The 27,012-nt window shown below is 40.7% G+C and overlaps 1 long non-coding RNA gene across 1 annotated transcript in view; it reads right to left on the bottom strand.

The window, feature by feature from the left end:
- Positions 1-1,043: 1,043 nt before the first annotated feature.
- Positions 1,044-27,012, bottom strand: part of LOC138756114 (uncharacterized) — a 58,941-nt gene continuing 32,972 nt past the window's right edge. Inside the window, exons 2-3 of the long non-coding RNA XR_011352761.1 lie at positions 3,616-3,780; positions 1,044-2,299 (exon numbers count right to left, since the gene is read on the bottom strand). This is a non-coding gene — a long non-coding RNA (uncharacterized lncRNA). The remainder of the gene's footprint in view (positions 2,300-3,615; positions 3,781-27,012) is intronic.

Here is a 27,012-nt window from a genome sequence, read left to right as displayed (position 1 = left end):
GGTTTATCGGCTGTGATGCTTTTTAAATTAAAAAAAAAATTGGACATGCAGTTCAGTAACAAGCCTGTTCTGCCAGCAAATCTGTGGCTTTCTATTACACACGATTGATCTACAATCCCTGGTAAGTGTTGAACCATGGGAGAAAATGGTAGCACTAAGAAAATAAAAACCATGCAGACGTGGGGAGAACCTACAAACTCTTTACAGAGAGTGCCGAATTTGAACCCAAGTCTCTGGCACTGTAACAGTGTTGCACTAACCACTACTCTAATTGCGTTGCCCCCCCCCCCCACCCCACGTCCACCCCCCATTTTGTTGGGAAATATTAGATTGATGCTGGAATATGTTTATATAGGTCAACATAATATCATGAGCAAAAGGCCCATCCTGTGCTGTACTCTTCTAAGTTCTTTAAGGTGCAGAGAATCATCCTATTCATAAGACCACAGGACAAGTTTGTATGCATGGCCAAATGTCTCAAGGAATTGGCACCATATGTTTTGCAATGTTAGCAAATGATAGTTCAAATGGTTCCCTGGTGGCCCCATTGCGATGTCAGCTGCCTCACATGACCAAATATGTTTTTATTGTGATTTTTTATTTGAGGCCACAAGGAGAAAGGACTGCTTTGACTGGTGTCAGTGATAGCCTGGAAACAAACTACCTCAGCAGCCTGGAATGTTGAAATGAGCCATTTTGTACTCCCCCGGCTTCTTCGAAGTGACACAATGAAATGGTGGTGGTGCAAGAGAGTTGTTTATTTGACAGATGGCAAGGTTAGAGGTGGAGGAACAGCCACATTTGAAGCCATTTTGGTCAATATTGCGCTGCACTATTGCAGGGAACTGCCTTCCAGCAGTGACATTCTTATGTGAGATGGCACCCTGTGCCACACTTGAAGAAACAGGAGACACCAAATAGTGTGTGACTGAAGAGCATGGCAGTTTGCCAGCCTCCTAAAGATCTACGCTGTGGATTTCTGCCATAGTGAATTGCATTGTTTTATTGCCGTTCAAACAGAAATACAGCAAAAACATGTGTGCTTTTCAGGCAATTCAACAGATACAAACAAAGAACTGCAGGAGAAACTCAGCAGGTCCGCTGGGATCCATGGGTAGAAATGGTCTAAACCTGAACCTTAGATCAACACTAAAGAGAAGAGGGTGATATTGCATATGCAAAGGGAAAAGAAATTGAGGTAAGAACCCAGAGGTGAAAGGATATCAGACAGAAATATATGAAAGATGGAGAGACAGGTAGGGAGAGAGACTGTTAGCAAGATGTAGGAGATAGAAACAGCGGGATCAAAAGAGGGTGGGGTGCCTAAAATTGGATAAATCAATGTTGACACTGTCACATTTAAGGCTGTATTGTACGAATTTGAGGCTTGGCTCCTCAAGTTTATGTTTGGCCTCCCTTATAAATCATTAATCAGATCAGATACTATTTATCATCATGTAATGAAACAGAAATGTAATATTACACAAAATTGCCTTTAGTCTGACATAAGGCAGGAAAAGACACCATTGGCATTAGCTTTACCCAGCATCCCTTACAGCCAGAGAAAGAGAAGCAAAAGAAAGTCCCTCAGAGTCATTGAGTGTTTATGGATTCACCTCCAGAGCTCCCGGCAACCTCTGCAACCACACAAGGCTCCAGTTCAGTTCAGACCATTGACAATCTGAGTCCAGATCCAAACCTCTCACAAGAAGAGGAAGTCTTCAGTGCCCAGGGAGTTTTGGTGACCCTCCTTGCCCTCATCCTCTCCAATCCCAGTTCCAATAACTGGTTCTCAGTTTCCAGAAGCCTATAGACTGTGGTAGGTTCCATGACCTCAAATTGCCCGCAGCTGTATGGGCTGCTTGCCACAAGTCATCAACTGCTCACCATCTGTGTGTGTGTCCTTCAGCTACAGAACCTCTTGCTTGTCTGCCACCATGGTCACTGTCCTTAAGGGTGTTTCCTCTGCTTCTCCTTCTCAACAGCAGTTGTTCTCCCCGTTACTGGCACCAGTCTGTGTGCCCTCAAAGTCTGCAACCCCTTAAGGTCACTGCCAAAATCAGGTGCTGCCATCTTAGGCCCAGACCTGTGGTGCAAGATTTTAAATAAAACAACATCAGGTCCTTTTACAGACCCATCAGCAATCAGACTGGATGGTAGGATCCTGCAGGGGAGCTCTGTGTCTCGGTCACTGTTCTCACTGGGTCCGCACCAGCAGAATCTGGCAGCGCCACCATGTTTTCTTTGTGGGAGTGCATGGTTGGATACAGAAAACACATGCTGATGCAGTAGAAACCATCTAATAGAGCAACAGAAATTTTCAGCAGTTATTATGCCTATACACCATACCTCTTACGCATTAGCAAATTGCTTCTTGGTCGTTTGTGTGTCTGACGATTTATATACAATGATGTAAAAGTGCATTTAGATAATAGTAATTTAAAATTATCTTTGTGCATGGGAAGCCTGTAAATGGTGTTGCAAATTTTCAGTACAAATGGAAGGAAACCCCTCCTGCTTTACTTGTCTCACACTGTGGCCCTTCAATCCCTTTAAAGTTCTAACTTACCCCTTATATCTATCCACTACCTCCAACAATATACTGCAACTTTCTTTTGCATCTGCAACTACTGGACCCTGATGGTGTTTTACTGATTCTCAGGAAGTCAGCTATCTTCTTTTAACACCAGCCTAACCTGATGGCTTCCATTCCCTGATGTCAGCTAACTGAAGCACTAACCTTGTTCAACTATTCCATCAGACCTCGTGCCACTGAGATACACATGTATAATGTACAAGGTCATTACTGAGCACCCACTGTTTTGGACTTCATGAACAAGGGCATATTTGAGCTCCCCTCTGAACTGCATGCTATCCATCATGATTCCAATTAAATAGACACCTGAGAAAGAAAATGTTTTGCTTGTTAGTTTAAAATATGATGATTAATTAATTCATGCATTTTCCACTCATGTCTGAATTATAGTGGTTGCAACAAATGTAAACTATGTTTAATAGCCACATTATATCATAGATTTTTGAACAGATGCAAAAAGGAAAATGTGTTAAAGGCAATGAACTGCCTGGTCCATATTCTCCATGTTTTAGAATCTCAATATAAACTAATCTTTCTCCACCCCTCCCTCATCTCTTGGCAGTAAAATCTCCAAATTACAACATTAGTGAGATATTTCAGGACCTGTTTATGAAGTATTGCACAAGATTTTCTCACAGTCCAATCTTTTTCTCTGGTTACCCTTTTTCCCTTGATGTACATAACTTCTCTTGGGATTATCCTTAATGTTATCTGCCAGAGTTAACCCCTGCACCTTTTTTCTCCGCAGTTTCCTTTTTTAGTTTGTGTGATAGTACAGATTCTATCACCAATGTGTATATGTACAGATTGTAGTGTAGGATGAATGTGATTGGCTGAGAGTGTAGCCACACCTACTGGCATTCTGGATTGGTCGACCTACATGTGATATGCTCCAGTCTTCTAGTTAATAAAAGCCTTGGTTTGGATCAACAAGTCTTTGGTTCTTTTGACATACTCTACAGTTTGCTTTTCAGTTCCCCAAATTTTTCCATGTAAAACTTGATCCCTGCTGCCTATACCTTCTTCGTGCATCCTTCTTGCTTTTGACCAGAGCTTGAATTTCCTTAGTCATCCAAACTTCCCTCTGTTTGCATGTCTGACCCTTCACTTTAACACATCCTGGACACTTGTCAACACTTTTTAAAACATCTTATTTTCCTAATGTTCCTCTTCCTTCAAACATCCTTAAGGTAAAGATAAAAGTTCCATTATTGTCACATAATATTACATTTAGAATATAACATACATGAAATTATTTTTTTTGTCTACCGTAAGACAGACAGAAAGTCGCGACTTTGTCCCGTGTCCCTCATAGAAACCTACAGCACCTGGTGTTCCTAGGCAGTCTCCCCTCAAAGTACTTACCAGGTCTCAGCCTGCTTAGCTTCCGAGATCAGACAATCTCAGGTGTATTCAGGCTATTGAGCTTCTGTGTCTGACCTGTTTTGTGTCTGATCCTGTTACAATTAACAAACTAGTTCTTATCTTATACCTTAAAATTTATCCTTGGCCCAATTCTGAATTTAAATTCAATATATATAAAGCAATATATAGAGGTACTAACTAGACAGAGTGCAATACTGAATCTCCTATTAGGGAACGAGACAAGAGAAGTGTGTGTAGGGGAACATATTGGTTTCAGTAATCATAATGGCATTAGTTTCAAGTTAATTATGGAGACGGATAGGTCTGAGCCTTGGGTTGTGAAAGGCCAATTTTGAGGAAATGAGAAATAATCTAGAATGCATCAATTGTGATAAATTGTTTTCGGGCAGGATATGTGGGGTAAGTGGAGGACCTTCAAAGGGGAAATTTTGAGAGTTCAGCATTTGTATGTTCCTGTCAAGATCAAAGGCAAGGCTAGAAGGCACAGGGAACCTTGATTTTCAAGGGATAGAGGAGATCTGGTTTGGAAGAAGAGAGAGGGGGTGGATAACAGGTATAGGCAACATGGAGAAAATTAGGTACTTGAAAAGTATGAGAAACAAATAAAAAAAAAAGCCTCAAGAAAGAAATGAGGAAGGAAAACAGAAGGCGTGAAGTTGGTTTGGCCGACAAGGTGAAGGAAATTCCTAAGGGTTTCTATGGGTACATTACGAGCAAAGAGATATTAAGGGACAAAATTAGTTCACTTGAAGATCAGCGAGGTCGGCTTCTTGTATGGAGGCAAAAGAGATGGGATAGGTTATTTTTCATCAGTATTCACTCAGAAAAATGGAACAGAGTCATAAGAAGTAAGGAAAAGAAGCAGTGAGGTCATGGAACCTATACTGATTAAAGAGGAGGAGGTACTTGCTGTCTTAAAGCAAATAAGGGTGGATAAGTCCCCAAGGCCTGACAAGATATCCCTTTGAACCTTGGGGGAGGCTAGTGTAGAAATTTCAGGGGCTCTGGCCAAAAAAGATTTCAAATGTACTTAGCCACAGGGGTAATTCCAAAGGATCAGAGGATAGCTCATGTTGTTCTGTTGTTAAAAAAATGGTTGAAAATTAACCCTAGAAATTCTAGGCTGGTAAGCCTGACATCAGTAGTAGGTAAATATTTGGAAGGTGCTCTAAGTGATCAGATATACAATTATTCGAATACCCATGGACTGATTATGGACAGTCAACATGGCTTTTTGTGTGGTAGGTCGTGTTTAACCAAACTTATAGAGATTTTTGAAGAGGTTACCAGGAATGTAGATGAAGGAAAGGCTATTGATGTTGTCTACATGGGCTTTAGTTAGGCCTTTGACAAGGTTCCACATGGAAGAATAGTGAGGAAGGTTCAGATGCTTGGTATTCATGGTGAAGTAGTGAACTGGATTCGACAATGGCTGGATGGTAGAAGCCAGAGAGTGGTGGTGGGTGATTGCTTCACAGACTGGAGGCCTGTGACTAGTGGTGTGCCTCAGGGATCAGAGCTAGAACCATTGTTATTTGTCATCTATATCAATGATCTGGATTATAATGTGGTAAATTGGATCAGCAAGTTTGCAGATAAAATTAAGAATGGAGGTGTTGTGGACACTGAAGAAGGTTTTAAAAGGTTGCAGAGGGATCTGGACCAACTGGAAAAGTAATCTAAAAAATTGCAGATGGAATTTCATGCAGGCAAATGTGATGAGTTGCATTTTGGAAGGACAAACAAAGAAACGACATACACGGTAAATGGTCGGTCACTGAGGAGTGCAGTAGAACAGAGGGATGTGGGAATACAGATACATAATTCCTTGAAAGTGGCATCACAGGTGGATAGGGTTGTAAATAGAGCTTTTGGAATACTGGCCTTCATAAATCAAAGTATTGAGTACAGGAGTTGGGATGTTATTTAGAAGTTGTATAAGACATTGGTGAGGCCAAATTTGAAGTATTGTGTGCAGTTTTGTTCACCTAACTACAGGAAAGATATCAACAAGTTAGAAAAAATGGAGACTTCAGGAACTGAGTTACAGGGAAAGGTTAAACAGGTTAGGATTTTATTCTCTGGAATGTAGAAGAATGAGGGGAGATTTGATAGGTATTTAAAATGAGGGGTCTAGAGAGTGTAAATTTAGATAGGCATTTTGAACTGAGTGTGGGTGAAATACAAACCAGAGGACATGGGTTAAATGTGAAACAGGGGAAGTTTAGAGGGAACATGAAGGGGAATTTCTTCAAACTGGTAAGGTTGCAGAATGAGCTTCCAGTTGAAGTGGTGGATGGGGGCTCAATTTTAACATTTAAGAGGAATTTGGATAAGTACATGGATGGGAGAGGTATAGAGGGCTATGGACTGAGTGCAGGTCAGTGGAACTAAGCAAAAAAAAATTGTTTAGCACGAACTGGAAAGGCCAAATATTCTGTTTCCGTAAATTGTAGTCTCACCCAGTCTCTTTCCCTAACTATGTTAAACTTAAAAGAGCAATAATAGGTGGTCTCCATCAGTTGATCCACACAAACTTCATCCCTTTTCCCTTAACTTGCGAAGACTAGATCAGGTGTTTCCCTCTCCCTTGTGGGACACTCTACACATTGCTGAAGAAAACTTCCCAAAGCAAATTTGATGAATTCCATTCCTTCTAAAGTTTTTAACACTATGATTTTCCAAGTCAATATTTGTAAAGGTACATCTCCTAAAATGATAATGTTATTTGACCTGCACCTGGAAGCAATTTTCCAACATATTTGCCCCTCTAATTCTCATTGTCTATTTGGGGGCTTGATGTACATTCCCATCAAGGTGATCATGCCCTTCTTGCTCCTCTGCTCCACCCTTATGGTCAGCCTTCCAACAATGTCACTTCTGAGGTTGGGACCTCAAATATGGCTGTCTCATTCACTGCTGAAGATGATAAAGTGTGACTGGCTGTGAGTTATTGCTGAGCTTTCCATAACATCAATCTTATTCAATTGCATAGCTAGGGGTGGGGGGGATGCAGAGCACATTTGTCCAAAAGTGGTGCTTTTTTGAACAGTGTGCTCAGCATTCGCAGATTGGTGTAAGCTGCCTGCTGATTGGACATGTTCAGACCTTCAGCGATTAGCTGGCGTGGATCATCGCAAACCAAAGGTGCAAATCAATATTCGATTTATGTTTGAAGTAAATCGGAAAATGTCAGTAAAATGTTTTATCTAAAAATTGAATTTGTTAGATGCCTCACAGTTCAGGTAGGCCGAGCTGAGGTTTTGGAGTCAGGACGTAGGGAGATCCAGTGTGTGGTAGGCTAAGGGGAGGGTTTGTTGTTGAGCGTTGGGAGCTCTGGTGTATGGTTGGCTGAGGGGAGGGTTCGGAGTTGGCTGTCAGGATCTCCAGTGTATAGTAGGCCAAGGGGAGTGTTCAGAGTCAGGCTGTCGGGAGCTCTGGTGTGTGGTTGGCTGAGGGGAGGGTTTGGAGTTGGGCGGTGGAAACTCCAGTGTACAGTAGGCCAAGGGGAGTGTTCAGAGTCAAGCTGTTGGGAGCTCTGGTGTGTGGTAGGCCAAGGGGAGCACTTGGAGTCTGGTGTTGGGCATTGTACAATTTCTTCAGTACTTCAACCCACCCAATGTTATGTTTAATTATGTTTAAAATATAAAAGAGTTAAATAACACATGTTTTTATTATGTTTTGAACTTAAATGCAAATAACATGTACTTCCTTTATAACTATACCTTTATAAAGTTCCTTGTGTTTTGATGACAACAAATTTAATTTTTTTTTAGGCATTTGAAGATTAGGAACTTTCTCCACTCTCAGTTATCTGAGTTTCCCAATGCTCTTGACCAAATATTATTAAAACAATTTTTAATTTACAAATTTCACAGAAAGGTTTATTATCTACAATTTATGAAATGTTGTCAAAATTGCATAAATCTCCTTTAGATACAATTATAAAAGCATGGGAACATGGCTTACATTTTTCAATATCTGAATAGAGGGGATTTGATCTTCAAATTGATTAATACCTCATCATTATGTCCTCATCATTCCCTCTTACAATAGAGATCACATGTCCAAATATCTACTTTTTTGTATCTACCCAAATATGAGTCCTCATTGTGACAGATGTAACAATGCAGATGTAACATTAATCCATATGTTTTGGACTTGTTCGAGCCTTAGAAGATACTGTACAGAGGTTTTTCAGATGTAACAATAATCCTTGACTTAAAGTTATAGCCTAATCCTTTAGGTGCACTTTTCAGCAATACTGGAGAGAACAGCATGACTCTAATAAAAACAAAACATTAAATATTGTCTTTTCTTATGGCAAGACGTGTTATACAACTTAGATGAAAGGATGCTCCTCCACCCACTCGGGCTCAATGGTTATGTGAAATTATGTCTTGCCTTAATTTGGAGAAAATTTGATGGTCTGTAACTGATATGAATATGAATTGTCAGAATATGTGGGGACCATTGTGAACTATTTTCAGAACCTCTCAAACAATAACAATTTCAAAGATAATTTAATGTTTTTTTAATCATGCTTTCTTTTTCTGAAGCAAATAACTCCAATTTAGGTAGTGGGAATAGATATTATAAATAATCATAAAATATTTCATATCATTCTTTAATTTATTGTTTAGAGGTGATTAGTAATATGGGTACTGATTATAGTAGCTTTGGATGAAGTGTTGTGTTACTTTCCATACTTATTATGTATTCCACATACACTATGTGTTTATATGTTTTATTATTATAAAATCAATAAAAAGATTGAAAAAGAAAGAAAATTATTTGGTATGCATCGCCGATGTGAGTACATAAATCTCCTTTGTATGCTGGTTGCAAAATGTGTGTCCGTGCGCACAGAGCTTTGAAGGAACAGAGATTGTAGTACCTTTTTTATGTGTTCGCTCCCCCTAATGTAACAACCTAGCTCCACCCCTGGTCTCATTCCCATGAACTTTATCTTGGGGAATATCATAAAATAAATGTAACCGGTGTTGAATTCAGCTCATCTTTCGAGACAATGAACAAGCAGTACGCCAGTTGCACTCGAGGTTTAGGGTTGAAGGAAAACTTGTGCCATTTAAAAACAAGAAGACATATTATAAACTAGCATAAATGTCTATTGATCATTTATTTTTTGTTTTTAATTAATATATGAATCATATTTTTCAATGCCAATTGTCTTTATTAAAAGGATTCTCAAGTACAATATAACCTGAAGATGTTGTGGTTGTGCAGAATAAATGATTACTGGAGGTAATAATGAATATTAATATGACATTTAATGTTTCATATTAAGTTCAAGTTCTGATATATTTCTATATATACTAAGTTAAAGTGATGGAGGCAAAGAAAACCTTATTACATTTCTGCATTTTAATTTAACTTTTTAAATTTAGATACAGAAGAATAACAAGCCCTTTCTGACCCACAAGACCACACTGCCCAAATACATGTTACCATTTAACCTACTGAACATCTTTGGAATATGGGAGAAAAACCTCCTGGAAATTCCTTGCGGACAGCAGCTGATTCGAATCCAAGTCACTGCTGCGATAATAATGTTGCGCTATCCACTCGTGACAGTATGTATAAAATTTGCATTATGAGTTAATTTGCTTTAAAGTTTAACATTTTGCATAGCAGATTTTTGAAAGCATCATGTTAAATTTAACAACTGAAATTCACCAATTATATGAACCCATTGTAAGCTGTGTTCAAAGGGAATCTAGTTTAAGGATCAGGCTGCAGCTGTCACAATCATTTTTCAATCTGTGCACCAGTGAAATCACCCTGATATATACATATACAGAAATAGACCATCAGTTTCCTCCTTCAAATAACACTGATTGTGCCAAAAAGTGCTTGCATAAATCATTAACAATGACCTCATACACTATGCTCATAAACTTACTATTTTCATATCTCACACTCTTCTCTTGGAGAGGGCTGTGAAGTAACAGAAGGATTCACATGCTGATTAACAATATCACAGGTTGCAAGCTGAATACTTTTTTCCAAAGTATCATCTTTCTTTTTTAACAGCCAACAGGCTTGTTGGTCTGACGTGGGGAGGGTTTTATGGGATATTTCTACCAGTGTAATGATCACCAAACACCACTGGGCAGACATGAATATCAACTTAGAAATCAGTCATCGTTTCAGCCCCCATTTTCCAGACCGATCTTTGAACATTGCATGTTCTGACATTGAGCCAGCAGAATTGACATCAACTCAAATATTTGCTCCACAATTCCAGGAAAGATTAAGAAAGTACCACTTTCAAAGCATGCATATCCAGGTGATGTACATCTGATTAAACAAATGGACCATAAGCAAATGTGTCTGGAGATTAAATAAATCCTCTGTATCTTTTCTCCTGCCTCCTCTCTCTCAATCTCCAACAAACTATAAATGGAATTTGATTCTCTTTTATCCCAATTTTTGCCACCTCTTTAATCTCTTTCTTAACAATTCCAGTACCTTACAACATTTTAATTCCACAACCTTACCTGTCTCTGGCCCCTGATTTAAATAGCTTTTTTAGATCGACAAGATGGACTCAGGACAATGGTCACCCAAAAAGGATTCACAACTGAATAATTTTAATTATTGCTGATTAATTTATTTTCAGTGAATTAATTGGTCAAAATATTTGGAAAAAACTTGCTCCTCTTCAAATGCTGGCAAAGTAATTTTTTGCATGCCCAACTATATTATCCTTTCTGAGGTGTGATACCTTGTCTTTATTGCTCCTAAGATAGGTGGATAATGGAATCATGCCACTGAACTTTGTCGCCCATTATAGTTACACATGAGGCTATCCAAAAGATGGATTTGACTACTCATAAGGTCATGAGTACTTCAACTTTCATGTGATGGGCTCCTTTAAACTTAAAATGTCAACTTCAGAAAAAAGTCAAAATTCATTTTAATGTCATTGCATTTACACATTATCGTGTAAACATATTGTAATGGGATGGAATTTTCGCATTGTCATTTATGCCAATTTCAGTATCACAGCATTTTTTTGATTATTTTATTTACAAATTTCATACCAAAGTAATAGTTACATTACATTTAATTCCAGAAATTATTTTGAAATATTATACATACAGTATATATAATCCCCTAGCAGCAGCTACAAGGTATGAGACTCTCCACCACCACATTGGAAGTTTCAACGGCTGATGCATCCACTGAGAGCACAGTGTGAGCATCCGGCTGCGGGTGGGATAATAGAGTGGTGCTCGCCAGAGCGTCTTACATTGCAGCGAAAGCACCCTCCGCCTCTTCCAACCATACCGGGACTTTGTTCTTTGTGGCGATCAGTGCGAATAATGACCGTGTAATGCGCGATGCCCCGGTGGTAGAAGTTCATCATGCCGATGAACTCCTGCAAGCCCTCGAGGATGGTGGGTTTTGGGAACTGGCGCACGGCTGCAACCTTCTCCGGTGCCGGGGTGGCTCTCGCCACCGCGATGGTATGGCCCAGGAACTGCAGGGATTGCCCACCGAACTGGCACTTGACTATGTTGACCGTAAGGCCGAACTCTCCCAGATGGGCAAACAATGTGCGGAGATGGACCTTGTGCTTGTCGTGATCTCGACTGGCGATGAGGATGTCATTGAGATAGATGAACACAAGTCCAAGTCCCTGTCCACCGCGTCCATCTGGCGCTCGAAAGTTTGGGCCGCATTCTTTAACCCGAAGGGTATTCGTAAGAATTTGAAAAGGCCAAATGGGGTGACAATTGCCATCAGGGTAGACCAGGATTTGATAATAGCCCCGTACTAGGTCGACCTTTGGGAACATTTGGGTGCCGTGCAAGTTTGCTGAGAAGTCCTGAATATGCGGGATGGGATATTAGTCTGGCGTGATCACATTGTTAAGGTGACGGTAGTCTCTGCAAGGGCACCAACCCCCTGAAGTCTTGGGGACCATGTGGAGGGGGGAGGCCCAGGGGCTGTTGGATCTACTGACGATTCCCAGTTCCTGCACAGGAGAATTCTTCTTTGGCCAGTTGCAGCTTTTCTGAGGGTAATCACCTGGCCTTGGCATGAAGCAGGAGACACTGGATTGCGATGTGATGGTAGACTCCATGTTGAGGCATAGCAACGGTGAACTGCGGCTGTAGGATGGAGGAAACCTCATCACGGATACTCATGTATTCATCCTTGGGGGCACTGATGGCGGCTATCCCCGGGTTGCACATGTTGTAATGGAGGATTTAGACCAGCTTATGCAAGAATGTATACATGTGAATCAGAAGACATAATCTAAATTCCACCATGGGGCCCAGAGATGCAGTTGTTTTTTGTTGGTCGCAGACCGTCAGGAGACCTTGAAGATAAGTAAACCATTTATTCAGGGTGATGGGCTATGAGTAAGCAATTTTTGGGTAATATAAGTCATGGTCCCACTGCTGAAGTTTGAGACTCTCTTGAGGGGTGGAAATGTCTCTCAACAAGAAGAAGAACTTCTAGAGTCCAACCAACGTCCTGGTCGAGGGAGGTGGAGAAGCTGCTACCGGCACCCCGACAACCTACTAGAAGTGTGCGGTCATTGCCTCGCTTCAGCAGTTGGTAAGTATAATTGGGAAGGGCTTGCATATTGTAGTTTGAAATCAGCTTTAGATTTAGTAATAAAGATTTATATAAACTGAAGCGCTTTCGGTAGCTCAAACAATGTGACCAATCTAAAACGAACAAAGTGAAAGGTGCTAGTTTACCCAGGACACATGTCTGTGGCGTCAAGGCAGACTGTTTGAAAGGTGCGGGCATTAACTAACCACTTGCCCTTGATGTCCAATGTGCCCAGAGGAAGTCGGCTCCCAACAGCACCATGCCCACTGAGGCCAGCACGAACTTCCAGCAGAACCTGTCCTTTCCGATCTGGATCTGCGCTTTGCGGGTTCCGAAGGTCATGATGGCAGATCCGTTGGCTGCCTGCAGGGTACGGGTTTTGAGGGCTGTTAGGGGGAGCACTCCACTCTGGTATCAATTAAGAACCATCGGTCAGTGGACCTTTCAGTCATGTGCAGGTGGCTGTTCATGTGGCCAGCCACCGCAGCCATTAACGGCAGCTGGCTGAGTCATTTCCCTGAAAGATGCGGGACTGCCTGCACTTGCGGGCTTGAGCCCCCCAGCATTGATGATACAAACACGAGGTGGGGTGTTGCTCCTTTGGCATGTACTTGGTGGGCACCTGCGGCCGGTTGGGCTCTGGGGGTGACCTGGCTGAGGGTGGCCTCGTTCCCCCACTTGGTCTGCCAGAGGACATCCGTAAGGGCCACAACTCACCATGGGTCGAATAAGTCTTCGTCCACCAGCAGGAGCTGTATGTCCTCGGGCATCTGCTCGAGGAAGATTTGCCGGAACAGAAAACATGGTTTGTCTTCCTCTGATAATGTTCGTATCTCGTCCATCAGGGCAGACAGGGCTCTGTCTCCCACTCCTAAAAGGTGAAGGATCCTGGAGGTGCGCTGCTGCAGGGAGAGGCCGAAGGTTCCAAGGAGGAGATTCTTGAGGGCGGGATATTTACCGACCTCCAGCAGGTTGTGAATGAGGTCATCCACCCTGACCATGGTCTCTTCGTCGAGTACGCTCACGACGTGATAAAACATCGTGGTGTCTGATGAAATGTTTCTGAGGTGAAACTGCACTTCCGCCTGCCTGAACCAATATACGCGGGCGAGTGTCCAGAAGGGGGGAGTTTCATTGTGACTGTGCTGATCTCCGAGGGATCCATAGTAAGAGGCCAGAAAAACATCTGGACCATCGGCATCACCAATGTAGCGACAGCTATGAGGAAAGAGACTCTCCACCACCACTTTCGGAGTTTCAGCGGCAGTTTAATTCAAAACCCGCACATCCCCCTTTAATGACAGTGTGAGCTCCACCCCTGCGCAGACAGTGACATCATCACACTGCCTGGGACACGCACTCAGTTCAAACAATGAGGCAAGGAGGTTCCCCGATGGTGCCCTGTGCTCGCAACTGCCCCACCGGTGTAGCGGTACAAGTAGGGCCAGTTCGCTCTGAGTAAGTGCGCTGCCACAATCCTACCATCCCACCCTCCCATGTCCCTTCCCCAACCACTAGAAAAAAGGAAAAGAAGAAAAAGAAGAAAAAAACAGAAGATGCCAAGAAAATAAAACATGTATACCATAAAGTCTAATATTGGAGGATACCAAGGAGTGAAGTCCTCAGAGAGTCTATTAAACATGCAAACCCAAATTTTGTAAATATGAGTGCCATTTAAAAAAAAAAATACTTGTATCGCAGATTATAAGTAATCTTGTCTAACGGTGTACAACTTCAAAGTTCTCTATGCCATCTTATCATACCTAAATATATTTCTGATTTCCTTGATATTGCTATAAATTTCCTAGAAACTGCTAAAGCAATTAATACAAATTCAGTTTTATACATTTTAATTTTAGTTTTTGTCTTATAACCTTAATATTACTCAACAAAAATAACATCAGATTCTGTGGGAATATGACTCCTATAATTCATTCCAGAAAATTACCTATCCCTAACCAAAATTGTCTAACTTAAGGGCATTGCCAAGTTAAATGCAAAAAAAGTTCCATTCTCAGATTTACACCGAAAGCATAAATCTGATATAACAGGATTTAATCTATTTAATTTTTGTTAAGTCAAATATAATTGATGTAAAAAAATGTTGGACCAATCTATATCATGCATTTATCATTTTAGACATATTACTTTTACATAATTCCATCCAATCCTTTTAATTTATTAGTGTGTGAAAGTTTATTTCCCATCATATTCTTGATTTTTGCACCCCAATTTTAGGAGCTTTCATTTGAAGTAAATTATACATTACTGAAATCAATTTATTTACAGTAGTATTATAAATCAGTAGTTCTAATTCATTTTGATTAGGTAACATCAAACTAGGACCTAGCAGAATAAATTATTGTTAGGTATATTAATATTTTCCCTAATTCATTTGAATGTTCTAAATTTCCCATCCACAAAGCAATCTCCAATCTTCTTAATACTCATCTGTCTCCAAATTCTCAAAAATTTGTTATCTATTGAAAATGGAATAAGCCTATTTTGATTTAGAGGCAATTTCATTATCAATATTATTCCACAACTTAATCAAATGTTTCAAAATAAGTAACAATTTATTATTGTATTCATAGATAAAATCCTGAGGATTCATATCCCCTATCACATTAAATTCTATAAAACCCAAACTGGAATATTATCTAAGTTAAACAACACATTTATAAATCCCAATTGAGCTATTTTATAATAAAATGAGGAAGTCATAAACCCCTAATTCATACTTCCAAATCAATTTTTTCAAAGGAGCCCTTGGCATATTATCTTTCCATAAAAAAATTCCAAACTGGCATATTTAAATCCTTTAAAAATGTTGAAGTGTTTGGAATAGGAGTTGACTGAAAAAGATATTGAATTCCAGGAAAAATATGCATTTTTACACAATTTACTCTGCCAACTAAAGTAATAGGTTAATTATTCCACTTCTTTAAATCTGCAAAAATTGTATTAAGCAAAGATAAATAGTTTAATTTATATAATTAAAAAAATAATTATCAATTCTAATACCTAAATATTTAATACCTACATCTGGAATACCACAGTATTCACAGATTATCATGTATACCCAGTTTTCTACCCAATGACTTTTAAGAAACTATGTGGATCCATTACATTAGTCAAGGTTTATTGACTTTCCAGAGAGGATTCTTCAAATGACTTTCAAGAATTGTCTTTAGTAGCTTTGATCATAAAAAAAAGAATGCAGTAAACACATGAAAAACTTAGCAAATCATACAATATCTATGGAGATAGAAACAGAAAGAAAGTTAATGCTTTAGGTAGCTGAATTTTCATCAAGGACAAATTCCTGAGGAAATGTCTCTGCTAGACCACAGCTGTCAGAAAAATTCAATGGTCTGGCAGTTCCCTTCATTCACTTGAACCTCTTTGTCGGCAGTCTGTCGGCAGTCTGAGGAGATTTACCAGGATGTTGCCTGGATTGGAAAACAAGTCTTATGAGGCAAGGTTAGCAGAGTGGGACTTTTTTCTTTGGAGCAAAGAAGGATGAGAGGAGTCTTAATAGAGGTCAACTAGATTATGAAAGGCATAGATAGGGTTGACTTCTAATGCCTGTTTCCTAGGGCAGGAATAGCAAACATCAGGAGACATGAGTACAAAATGAAGGGAGGGAAGTTTAGTGGAGACATCAAAGGTAAGTTTTTTTTTACGCAGAGAGTTGTGGGTGCCTAGAATGACTTGTGAGGGATGGTGGTAGTGGGGAATTTAAGAGACTCACACATGGATGAAAGAAAAATGGTGGGTTACGGGGAAGGGTGAGTTTTGTACTTTTTTAAAAAGAAATATATGGGTCAGCATGACTTCAAATGCCAAAGGGTCTGTGCTGTGCCATTGTTCTATGTTATTTTAAGAAATCAAGACATGTCCCATAATTCTTCAATGTTAAAATGATTTTTAACTGCTATTTTGGAAGAATATTGATGAAAAGTGTGGTATTTACACTCACAAATCTTACTAATTTAATTGATTTCAGCTGAACTGACTCCTATTAGAATCTTTTCCATCATCCATGGTCTGACCTTGAGTATGATCCAATGATCACCGGATATCAGATAAGACATAGTTTCTGTTGAACTTTCCTGTTGATTTTTCTTCATTGTACACATTTCGGTTCTAGCTTGCTCTTTTGAAAGGCTAGATCAAGAGGAAGAAATTCTGCACCAGCACAGACCAGCAGTAAGTGAAATATGAGGGAAGTCCTTCCCCAAAGATACAGAAAGTAAATAATGAAGTAATTGTATATTAACACATTAGGTCACTCTACTCTAATTCACATCCTGCCTCATTAAATAAAAGAGACTAATGATAGTTAGCTCAGTATTATCAAAATGGTTATTTACAGCCTTTGTCACTGTCCCCTGCTGACCATCCACTCAAACGCTAATGGAGTTTACAGATGTGAATGAAATATTTGGTAACAATTTCTTTATACAAATTGTATTCCTTTATGTTTAATTAGACAGCCTTATTAGACAAACTAAGTAGAGCTGAATGTAATTGAAGTAGGCAGTCTGATAGCTGATCACACCCTTCAGTCAAACTACTTGACTTCATTTATTACCTATTGTAGTTTGGTTGATCTATGATTGCAAAGTACAAAAATCTACACTTCAAATTTTTCTTTATATATGAAAAATTGTATTCAGTCCTTATCTAATTTCTTTTCCATTTACCGTTGTCTGCTTGTATGAATCTTCTGAGCCATCCATATCTCACCAAAATACCAGTTGTTCAAGTGGAATTCCAGGTGCTGTGGTTCACAATTCTATCGATCATGAGAGGACAGAGAAACCATGCCTGATCCTATTCTTACATGACATTCAGTCTTATTGGATCATAATCAAGATCAGAATGGATCATGGACTATGGACAATTAAAGTAGGGATTTTTATGCTCAAACACCATGTTATCATCTGCTCATACTTAAAAAAAAGTGGATTTACCATTTATGTTGAGGACTGAAAAGGCAGAGAGTGCAGTTCTTTTATGTAGCCCATAGCAGTGCACTGGCTTCCCAGGGCAAAAGGGGATGGGATTTGTGGCACAGCAGTGCCCGATCTGCATCAGCTGGGCCAACTCATTGCCTGACAGCTCCACCATCCTGCTGCTTGATAGCTCCTCTACCCCATTGCGACAACCCCCTGCCCCACTGCCTGACAGCACCACAGTCCTGCGGCCTGACAGCCCTACAGTCCCGCTGCCTGACAGCCTCCTGCCCTGTTGCCTGACAGCTCCACCATCTCATTCTCTTCCTCTCCATTCCTCCCTCTCTCTTCCATTCTCCCTTCCTCTTGCCCAATCTCCCCTCTATCAGCCCCACACCAATCCCAGCGCCGTGCTCCAACCCAACAATCGCATCGCCCTGCTGTCTGACAGCCGTGCCACTCTGCTGTCTGACAGCTTTGCCACCTCGCTCCCTTCCTGCTCATTTCCCCTCCCTCTCCCTCCCCACCCCCTCTTCCATACACCCTTCCTTTTCCTCATCTCCCTCCATCAGCCCCACACCGATCTCACCACTCTACTCAATCCCAATAGCCCCATCGTCTCACTGTGTGACAGCCCCGCCACCCCGCTGCCTGCCAGCCCCATCAGAGATGGTGGTATGAGAGAGCAGGTGGCGTGAGGGAGTGGGCAGCATGAGGGAGCGAGGTGGATGAGTGGCTTGAGAGTTCAGGACAGTGTGAGGGAGAGGGGCAGAGTGAGCGAGTGTAGCCTGACAGCACTACAGGCCACATTGTGACAGCACAGCAGGACGTTGGGGCTCTCAGCATGACGTTAAACATCTTACCTTCCTGTTTGGAGCCGCTTTCAGTGGCAATCTTTTTATGCAGGAAGTGGACCAACTTTGCTCAAACTTTGACACTCTGCATCTTAAAGGCAGAGGAAACCTGTCTTTACGAATCGCTTATTTTCACTATAAATGGCCTAGTGATGCTAATAGGAGCCCTTTCAGTGGAAATCAATTAAATCAGTAAGATGTGTGAGTGTAAATTCAATGTTTTACTTGAATTTCATCAGACAGTGAGCATGCATGTTGCTGAATCATTTATCTTTCTCTTTGGATCTGTGTAGTACATAAACACAGACAAAAAAAATCTATTGATAATTTACTCAAGACTCATTCATGCCTGAAAAGTGATCTGTCGGATTTCTGAGTGACCTGAAAGGACTGAGATCATCATTACACTTCAACTCCAGCAAAGAAATTACAATTCGATTGAAATATTCTAAACAATTATGTGTGTTGTCTGGATGAATTTCTGGACAATAATTTTACAGGCCAATAATGTTGTAACGGTGAAATTTGGTTTGACTTTTGCAGGAACACCTACTTTGAGCAACTTAACTTGGGTGTAGAGGAGAATACAGATCAGTGTTATAAGGTCTCTTTCAAAAGAGAGTTTCATGCAGCAATGGTCACAAAAGCAGAACCGGCATTTTAACTCACCTCCTCGCAAAAATGAGAATGAACTAAACTTGTAAAATTTAAGGAAAGATAGATAATCAATAAACATTGCTAATTTTTGAGATGATTATATAGATAACAATTTCACATTAGCAACTTCAACAAATAGTGCTAATATTTAGATAATGCATGCAAGTACTCGAGATGGCAGAGGCCGACAGCATCGAATCCACGCTGCTGAAGATCCAACTGTGCTGGGTAGGTCACGTCTCCAGAATGGAGGACCATCGCCTTCCCAAGATCGTGTTATATGGCAAGCTCTCCACTGGCCACCGTGACAGGGGTGCACAAAAGAAGAGGTACAAGGACTGCCTAAAGAAATCTCTTGGTGCCTGCCACATTGACCACCACCAGTGGGCTGATCTCGCCTCAAACCGTGCATCTTGGCGCCTCACAGTTCGGCGGGCAGCAACCTCCTTTGAAGAAGACCGCAGACCATTGACAAAAGACAAAGGAGGAAAAGCCCAACACCCAACTCCAACCAACCAATTTTCCCTTGCAACCGCTGCAACCGTGTCTGCCTGTCCCGTGTCGGACTTGTCAGCCACAAACGAGCCTGCAGCTGACGTGGACATTTACCCCCTCCATAAATCTTCGTCCGCGAAGCCAAGCCAAAGAGAAGAAAGCATGCACATCATTGTATTATGTTATCGAAAAACTAATCAACTATTTTCAGAAACACACACTCACTCATAAACAGAACAGATGTGCACTTTTTTTTTCTCCAGAAATACCAAGCGGGGGATTTAGTGCTAAACCTGTCAGCACATAAAGCTCTGGTCCATGCATGAATCTCATTTCCCACTGTTAAAGACACTTTGCATCTTTAGTATTCTTCTTTGTGCTTATTTCAAACATGCAAAATTTCTAAATATATGTTTATTTTTATATTATTAGAATACAGCAAAAACCAAAATATATATTGATTATTGGTGAAAACTTTGCTTTTCTGGGGCAATCATTGTTTGATATTTCCTCTAATTTCAAGTTGAAGAAAACACAGTTATAGTTAAAAACAATAATGCTAATCCTTCAAATTTAATTGTGAACATCCAGCCTATCTGGCCCATGAGCCCTATCTGGCCCATGAGCCCTATCTGGCCCATGAGCCCTATCTGGCCCATGAGCCCTATCTGGCCCATGAGCCCTATCTGGCCCATGAGCCCTATCTGGCCCATGAGCCCTATCTGGCCCATGAGCCCATGCTGCCCAATTACCTTAATTCACCTACAACCCCTCTACATTTTAAAGGATGGGAGGAAACCGGAGCAGCAAGAGAATATCCATGCAAACATGAAGACAAAGTGCAAACACTGGATTCGAACCCAGGTTGCCAGCACTATAATAATGCTACTCTAACCTCTATGCTAACCATACTTCCTAAATTCAATATTATATTCTTCAATAAATAAATGACAAATCGGTAAAAGTAAATTAAGCCATTATTTAAAAGTATGTTTTTCAGTACATTGTAACATTTAAAAAAATATTGCTCATTAAAATAGAATATGTATTGAACATAAATTCAGACCTGGAAGCCTAAAACTATATCCACACTATAGCTTTAAATTGTAAAAATTTTGGACATTTGTCTTATATCTGGATCACTAGGACCCAAAATCCTGTTGACAAATTTGGATTCCAAGATGAAAAGAACATCTGTTCGGTGGAAATCGGGCCAACACTCAAAGGGATGATGATCCAAATTGTTACCTTCAATAACATAGACTTCAATTGAATTACAATTAGAATGGAATGATTTGTGGTTATTATAATTTTCTGCATAAATACAGTATTTTTACATGACATTTTAAATCAGTCATAAAGTTTCTGACACTGAGTTCAAATTTGACTTTTGGTGACTCTCAAGATTGTTATCACTCTCATTAAGGTTGGAGAATGACAAGATAAATTCAACACTGCCAAAATGTAGTGTGCAAGTTTTAGAGTGGATTTGTTATGTTCATTTTCTAAGATCTTTTATAAGGGATAGGTTTTTACATTCTCAAGCATTTCCTATCAAGAACATTCACTACAAGCCACTTGACTCCCACAGACACCGAGAATATACACTTCTTTCCCAATTCTGTTTCCTGTAAGCATGTCAGCATTTCCTCTCAGTTTCCACACCTTCACCACATCTGCTCTCAAGATGAGACCATCCATTCTAAGACATCTGAAATGTCCTCCTTTTTCATGGAACTTAGCCTCGCCTCCATTCTAGTCGATAGAACTATTTCCTGCATTTCCTCCATTTCTCAGAGTTCCACACTCGCTCTCATCTCCAAACAGGAAACCGATAGAATTTCCTAGTCGTCAATGTTACTGCCACTAGCCTCAACATTCAGCAATGTCATGTCTGCCATCTACAACAATATCCCACCACTAGCCAGATCGAATGCTCCCCATCCATTTCCACTTTCTCCAGGAATCATTCCCTCAATGATTTCACTGTCCACTCATTCCTCCATCCCCACTTCTTCATGACTACTGATATGCTCCCCTACAATTGCAGGAGATGTAACAGATATAGGAACAAAGTTATAAGTATGAAGCGGTTGCTCCTTTATGTATATAACAATATAACAATTCCAGCACAGAAACAGGCCAGTTTGGTCCTTCTAGTCCATGCTGAATGCCTACTCTCACCTTGTCCCATTGGCCCATAACTTTCCACATCTCTCTCGCCCATATACCTATCCAACTTTTTCTTAAATATTAAAATCAAATCTACATCTACCACTTCAGCTGGAAGCTCATTCTACACTCCCAGCACCTTCTTAGTGAAGAAATTCTCCCTCATATTTCACCTAAACATTTCCCCCTTAAATCTCAACCATGTCCTCCACCACATCTTCCTAATCCTATCCTCTCTAGCACGTGGGACAGGCAGCAATCCCAAGATCACCATCACTGAGGTCCTGCTTTTTAAGTTTTGCCCTAACCTCATATATTCTTTCTTCAGGACCTCTTCCCCACTTCTATCTGTCATTGGTCCTCAAGTGGGCCATGTTATCTGGCTGCTATCTCTCCTCCTCCAGAATGCTGTGTACTCAATCATCCCTGACCCTGGCACTTAGGAGGCAACATACCAACTGGGAGCCCTGATCTCATCCAGCAAATCTCCTATCTGTTCCCCTAACCAGCGGCTCCCCAATTAAAAGAGACTTGACCACCACAACTGGTAGATCATCTCCCCAACAATATCTAAAACAGTATACTTATTATTGAGGGGAATGGCTGCAGGGGTACTCTGCACTGTCTGTGTCCCCCCCTTCCCTTTCCTCACAGTCACCCAGTTAGTTTACTCCTTTCTGTTTGAGGTGACCGCCTCCCTGTAACTCCTATCTATCATTGCCTCTGCCTCCCTTATGATCCGAAGCTCGTCTAGCTGCAACTCCAGATCCCTAACATGGTCCCCCAGGAGTTGCACCTGGATGCACCTTTTGCAGGTGTAGTCATCAGGAACATTTGTGCTGTCTCTGACCTCCCACATCCTGCAATTGGAGCACACCCCAATTGCCTCCATAATCTAATCTTACATTAAATTAGATTAATTAAAATAAACATACCAACCTTACCTCACTGGGAGCACTTCCTCAGCATCTCCTAATCAAAGCCTTGAAGTTCCACTCCTCCACTACGCCACTCACTCACTGGGCCACTTCTCACCTAACTCACTCATTATTGGTCCTTCTCCCAATTAACAATTACCTAATTCTCAATTGGAAAGGCTAAAGTCCTGACCCCGCACCCTTTTTAAATTCTCCTAAAATCTACTTACCAACACGACACACTTGACCCACCTATGACTCTGTCTCTCATTATCTAGGGACATTAACAGCCCTTCCAGGTGAGGCAAAGATTTATGTGCTTCTCCTTAAACTTCACAAATATAGTTATTGCTCTTGATATGACCTCATTCAGGCCAAGTGTTGTCTATAGGGCCATTCAGCAGAGCTTCTGTACTCTGTCTGTAATGGCCATTCTGAGCTCCATTTTAACTCCTTTCCCATTCTCTGTCCAAGCTTGGCCTTCTCCAGTGCCAGTTTGAGGCCCAACATCAACTAAAGGAATAACCCTGCATATTCTATCTGCACAGTCTGCAGCCCAATGGTATAAACATTGAACTTTCCAATTTCAGCCAATGTCCCCTTTCTCTTCTTCTGAGTTACATCTCTTCTACCCCTCTCCCAATTTTATCTCCATTTTCACATACTCCTTCCCAGATCCAACACATCCTTATTCCCCACTCAAAACTGCTTCCATCCCACTCCACCCAAATTTCACCCACATTATTCCCCCAATTTGTCCTTCACCTCTTCCTTCATAATTTTCAATATCACATTCTCCACATCAGATTGCAGCACCAGTAGCATTTCTTTCCACCTATTCCCCCCCCACCTCCTCCTCCTCTAGCTTTCTTCTCCCTCCCCATACTATTTCAGTGAGCTTCCTCCACTTCACTCTCTTTTACTTCCCTCTCCTCTTTCTCCTTTGTTTCACATCTGCCAATCAACAAGCTCTGCCTCCCCACCTGTCAATCATCCTTCACACCTCCCTGGTTCACCAATACCCCACTAGACACTGTCCAACCCCTCTCAAAGTGTCCACATAATATTGCCTTTCAGCCCTATGCACACTTGATGAATGGCTCAGACCCAAAATGTTGATAATTCTGTTTCTTCCATGGATACTGCTTGATCCAGTAGATGGTTTTTACCTCCCACCATGGATTTTTTTTTAATTTATCCATTTCCTTATATATAAACAATCTTTTAATTATACTTTCTGATATTATTTACAATCTGCATCCATGTTGGTGACAATGGAGCAATATTTGTAGAAACCTATTTCCCTGCATTGGATTTTAAAAGCTTTTTCTATCACTTTTCATTTTCTCCAGTCAAGTGAATTGTTTAAACTGATACTCCAGCAAAAATAAAGATTAATTTTTGATGTAGTTTTTCAGTAAGGCTTCTCAAATTTGGAGTATAATTGCATAATTTACCTATGCTTAAAATATACCTGATGGCAGCTTTATAATTCAATTGATTATGTATTGCTCTGGACAAGAATGGCAAGTCGACCAGTCCCTCTTCATAAGTTGCTCTTGGTTTCTTTGCTAGGGGGTGCAGAGTATACTAGTGGGTATTTACATAAGATGCAGAGCTTACAGAGTGTGAATTTAACTGTGATTTTTCAGACAACTATTCTGCTTCTAGGCAATCACTGTAGCTAATATAATCACTTGCAGGGAAACAGAAAAAGAAGGACATCAAACAAATCACCTTGAAGATGAGAGGGCACATGGCGATGTAGATTTTATTTAGTTTGGACTTGAAAATAAAATGTTAGAATGCTGGCATGGTTTCCAACAAGTTGCAACGAGATTTAACATTCCAGGGTGGTGGTTGAGTTATCATATTCCTCAGGCCTTTTTTGGTCTTTGTGTGGATGGATTTCACAAGTTTTCTGTCCTGAAGTAAATGGGGCTTCATAAAAGAGTGTATGGTACATCTTAAATGAGCAATATGAAGAATTTGAATGCAATGCAATGATAAAAGCTGCAATATTTACAGTTCATTTTCTTTTATTACCTTATTGACCATCCTTAAGTCATTCCACTTTGCCTTAATATCTCACACAGCTATCAGCGCTGTTCACAGTAATCCATATCCAAACAGCTCATACTGAATGTAATTCATGAGCCACATTCAGTGAACCATGAAGGTTTGCAGGGGACTGGATCAATCTTCCACAGAAACTGTAGATGCTGAAAACCTGAAATAAAATCGGACCACATTGGAAATGCTGAGCAGGTTAGGCAGCATTTGAGGAAAGAGAAGGAGATTTTTACATTTCAGAAGAGAGAATGAGAGAAAGAGCATGTGTGTGTGAGAAGGGGAGAAAGAGAACAGAGAGGGAGACAGAGAGAGAGAGAGAGAGAGAGACAGACAGACAGAGAGACAGACAAAGAGAGAGAGAGTGAGGATGACATGTCAGAGATATAATATTATAGGCGGTGGGTGTGACAGAGGGAATGGTGTCCTTACATATTGAAGGGTGGACGGAGGCATCATCAAGAGAACTGTGGATGTCAGAGGAGTCACGTGATGGAGTAGTGGCCGGTAGGAGAATACCAGCTCCCTCCAGAAAATAAGGAAGAAAAATCAAAGCCCCAGACACAAAAATCACAACAAATAAAAAATAAGGAGAAAATGGCACCTAAGAAATAAAAGCCAAAAACAATGGGAAGAAAAGAAGAAAGAAAGATGCCAGAAAAGAAAGGTGAAGGCCTTACCTGCACAAAAAAGCAGGGACCTGCCATGGAAAGAGGAGTCCACTCCCCATGGTTAGTGGAGACCCCGCGGGGTTACGACCCACTAACCACAGGACTGCAAAACTGGCTAACGGAGCCAAACAAGGGTGCGCAACTGCGCATGCGCGATGCGCATGACAAGGACAAAACCGACGGGAGGGTGGACCAGCTGGGGAGTGAAACTCCACAGCACAAATGGCTGAGAGAGGCCCGATAGCAGGGCTCCCAGCTGGAAGATAAAGAAAGCAATGGGAACGGGAGGGGTGAGAAAAAAAAAAGGAAACTAGTGACACAACAGATAACCAACCCAGAAGAAGAGGACCAACATCAAGACACCATGGAAGAAAAAAATACCGAACAAACTGAGACAAGCAGCTCAACAAGAAAATCAGAAGAGACAAACCCAAGAGCAGACACAGAAGAAGAAGAAGGAGAACACCAAGCTCTGCACAGAGGAAAAAGAGGCAAAATGAGTGGACAGTACATAGATTAAAAAAAAATTCAAGAACAAATGAAAGCATTAAAAGAATTGCTGACACCAAAATTTAGTGAAATGAAAAGAAAAATGAAAAGTTCAGAAGAAAAAGTGAGTAGAATAGAGCTGGTCATAACAGATGTAAGGAAAAGATTAGAAAATGTGGAAGACCATGTAATGGTGGTAGAAATGGAAGTGAACAACAAAAAGAAAATTGGAAGCATGTGACAAAAAAAGTTTAAGAAACACAGGAGTTGTTAGCTCAGAAGATGGATATAATGGAAACTATAGTGGACATCACCCCTCCATAAATCTTCGTCCGCGAAGACAAGCCAAAGAAAAAAGAAGATAGTAGGCAAAACAATATAAAGATAGTGGGCCTTAAGGAAGATGAAGAAGATATGAAAGAATTTATAAAAGAATGGATCCCAAAAGTCCTGGGAATGCCAGAAATGCAGGAAGGAATGGAAATAGAAAGGGCACAAAGAACATTAGCCCCGAAACCACAGTCACAACAAAAACCAGGATCCTTTTTATTAAAATTCCTGAGATACATGACAAGAGAAAATATATTGGAGAAGGCAATAAATAAAATTAGAGAAGACAAAAAACCACTGGAATACAAAGGTCAAATTTTTTTTTTCTAGCCAGACATAAGTTTTGAGCTCCTGAAGATGAGGAAGGAGTTTAATGCAGCAAAATCGATCCTATGGAAGAAAGGCTATAAACTTATGTTATGATATCCAGTGGTGCTTAAAATAGTTATCCCGGGGCAGCAAAACAGACTATTCTCGGATCCGGAGAAAGCACGAGAATTTGCAGAACACCTGCAAGACAGAAAGAGAGATGAAGAGATGTAACAAGAGCAAAGAACGACGACAAACTACATATAAATAAGTAAAAATAATGTATAAGTAAGAACTAAAGGAGGGAAGAAAAGGGAAGTAAGGGAGAAGGGGGGAAAAGAGGAGGGGTTAAAAAAACAAAAGAAAAAAGAAAAAAGAAGAAAAGAGGGGAAGCTTTGTTGTAATGTGAAGATAAATGTCTTTTCTGGAGGGGGTTGGGTGGGAGAGAATAATAGTCACTGCAAAATCAGTTGACACTTGCGAACTGGTTCGCAGTCTGAATGGAGAAGG

This window comes from Narcine bancroftii, chromosome 3 (assembly GCF_036971445.1).
Source record: "Narcine bancroftii isolate sNarBan1 chromosome 3, sNarBan1.hap1, whole genome shotgun sequence".
NCBI lineage: Eukaryota > Metazoa > Chordata > Chondrichthyes > Torpediniformes > Narcinidae > Narcine > Narcine bancroftii.
The sequence above is the reverse complement of the archived record's forward strand: the minus strand, read 5'-3'. Positions and strand labels throughout refer to the sequence as shown.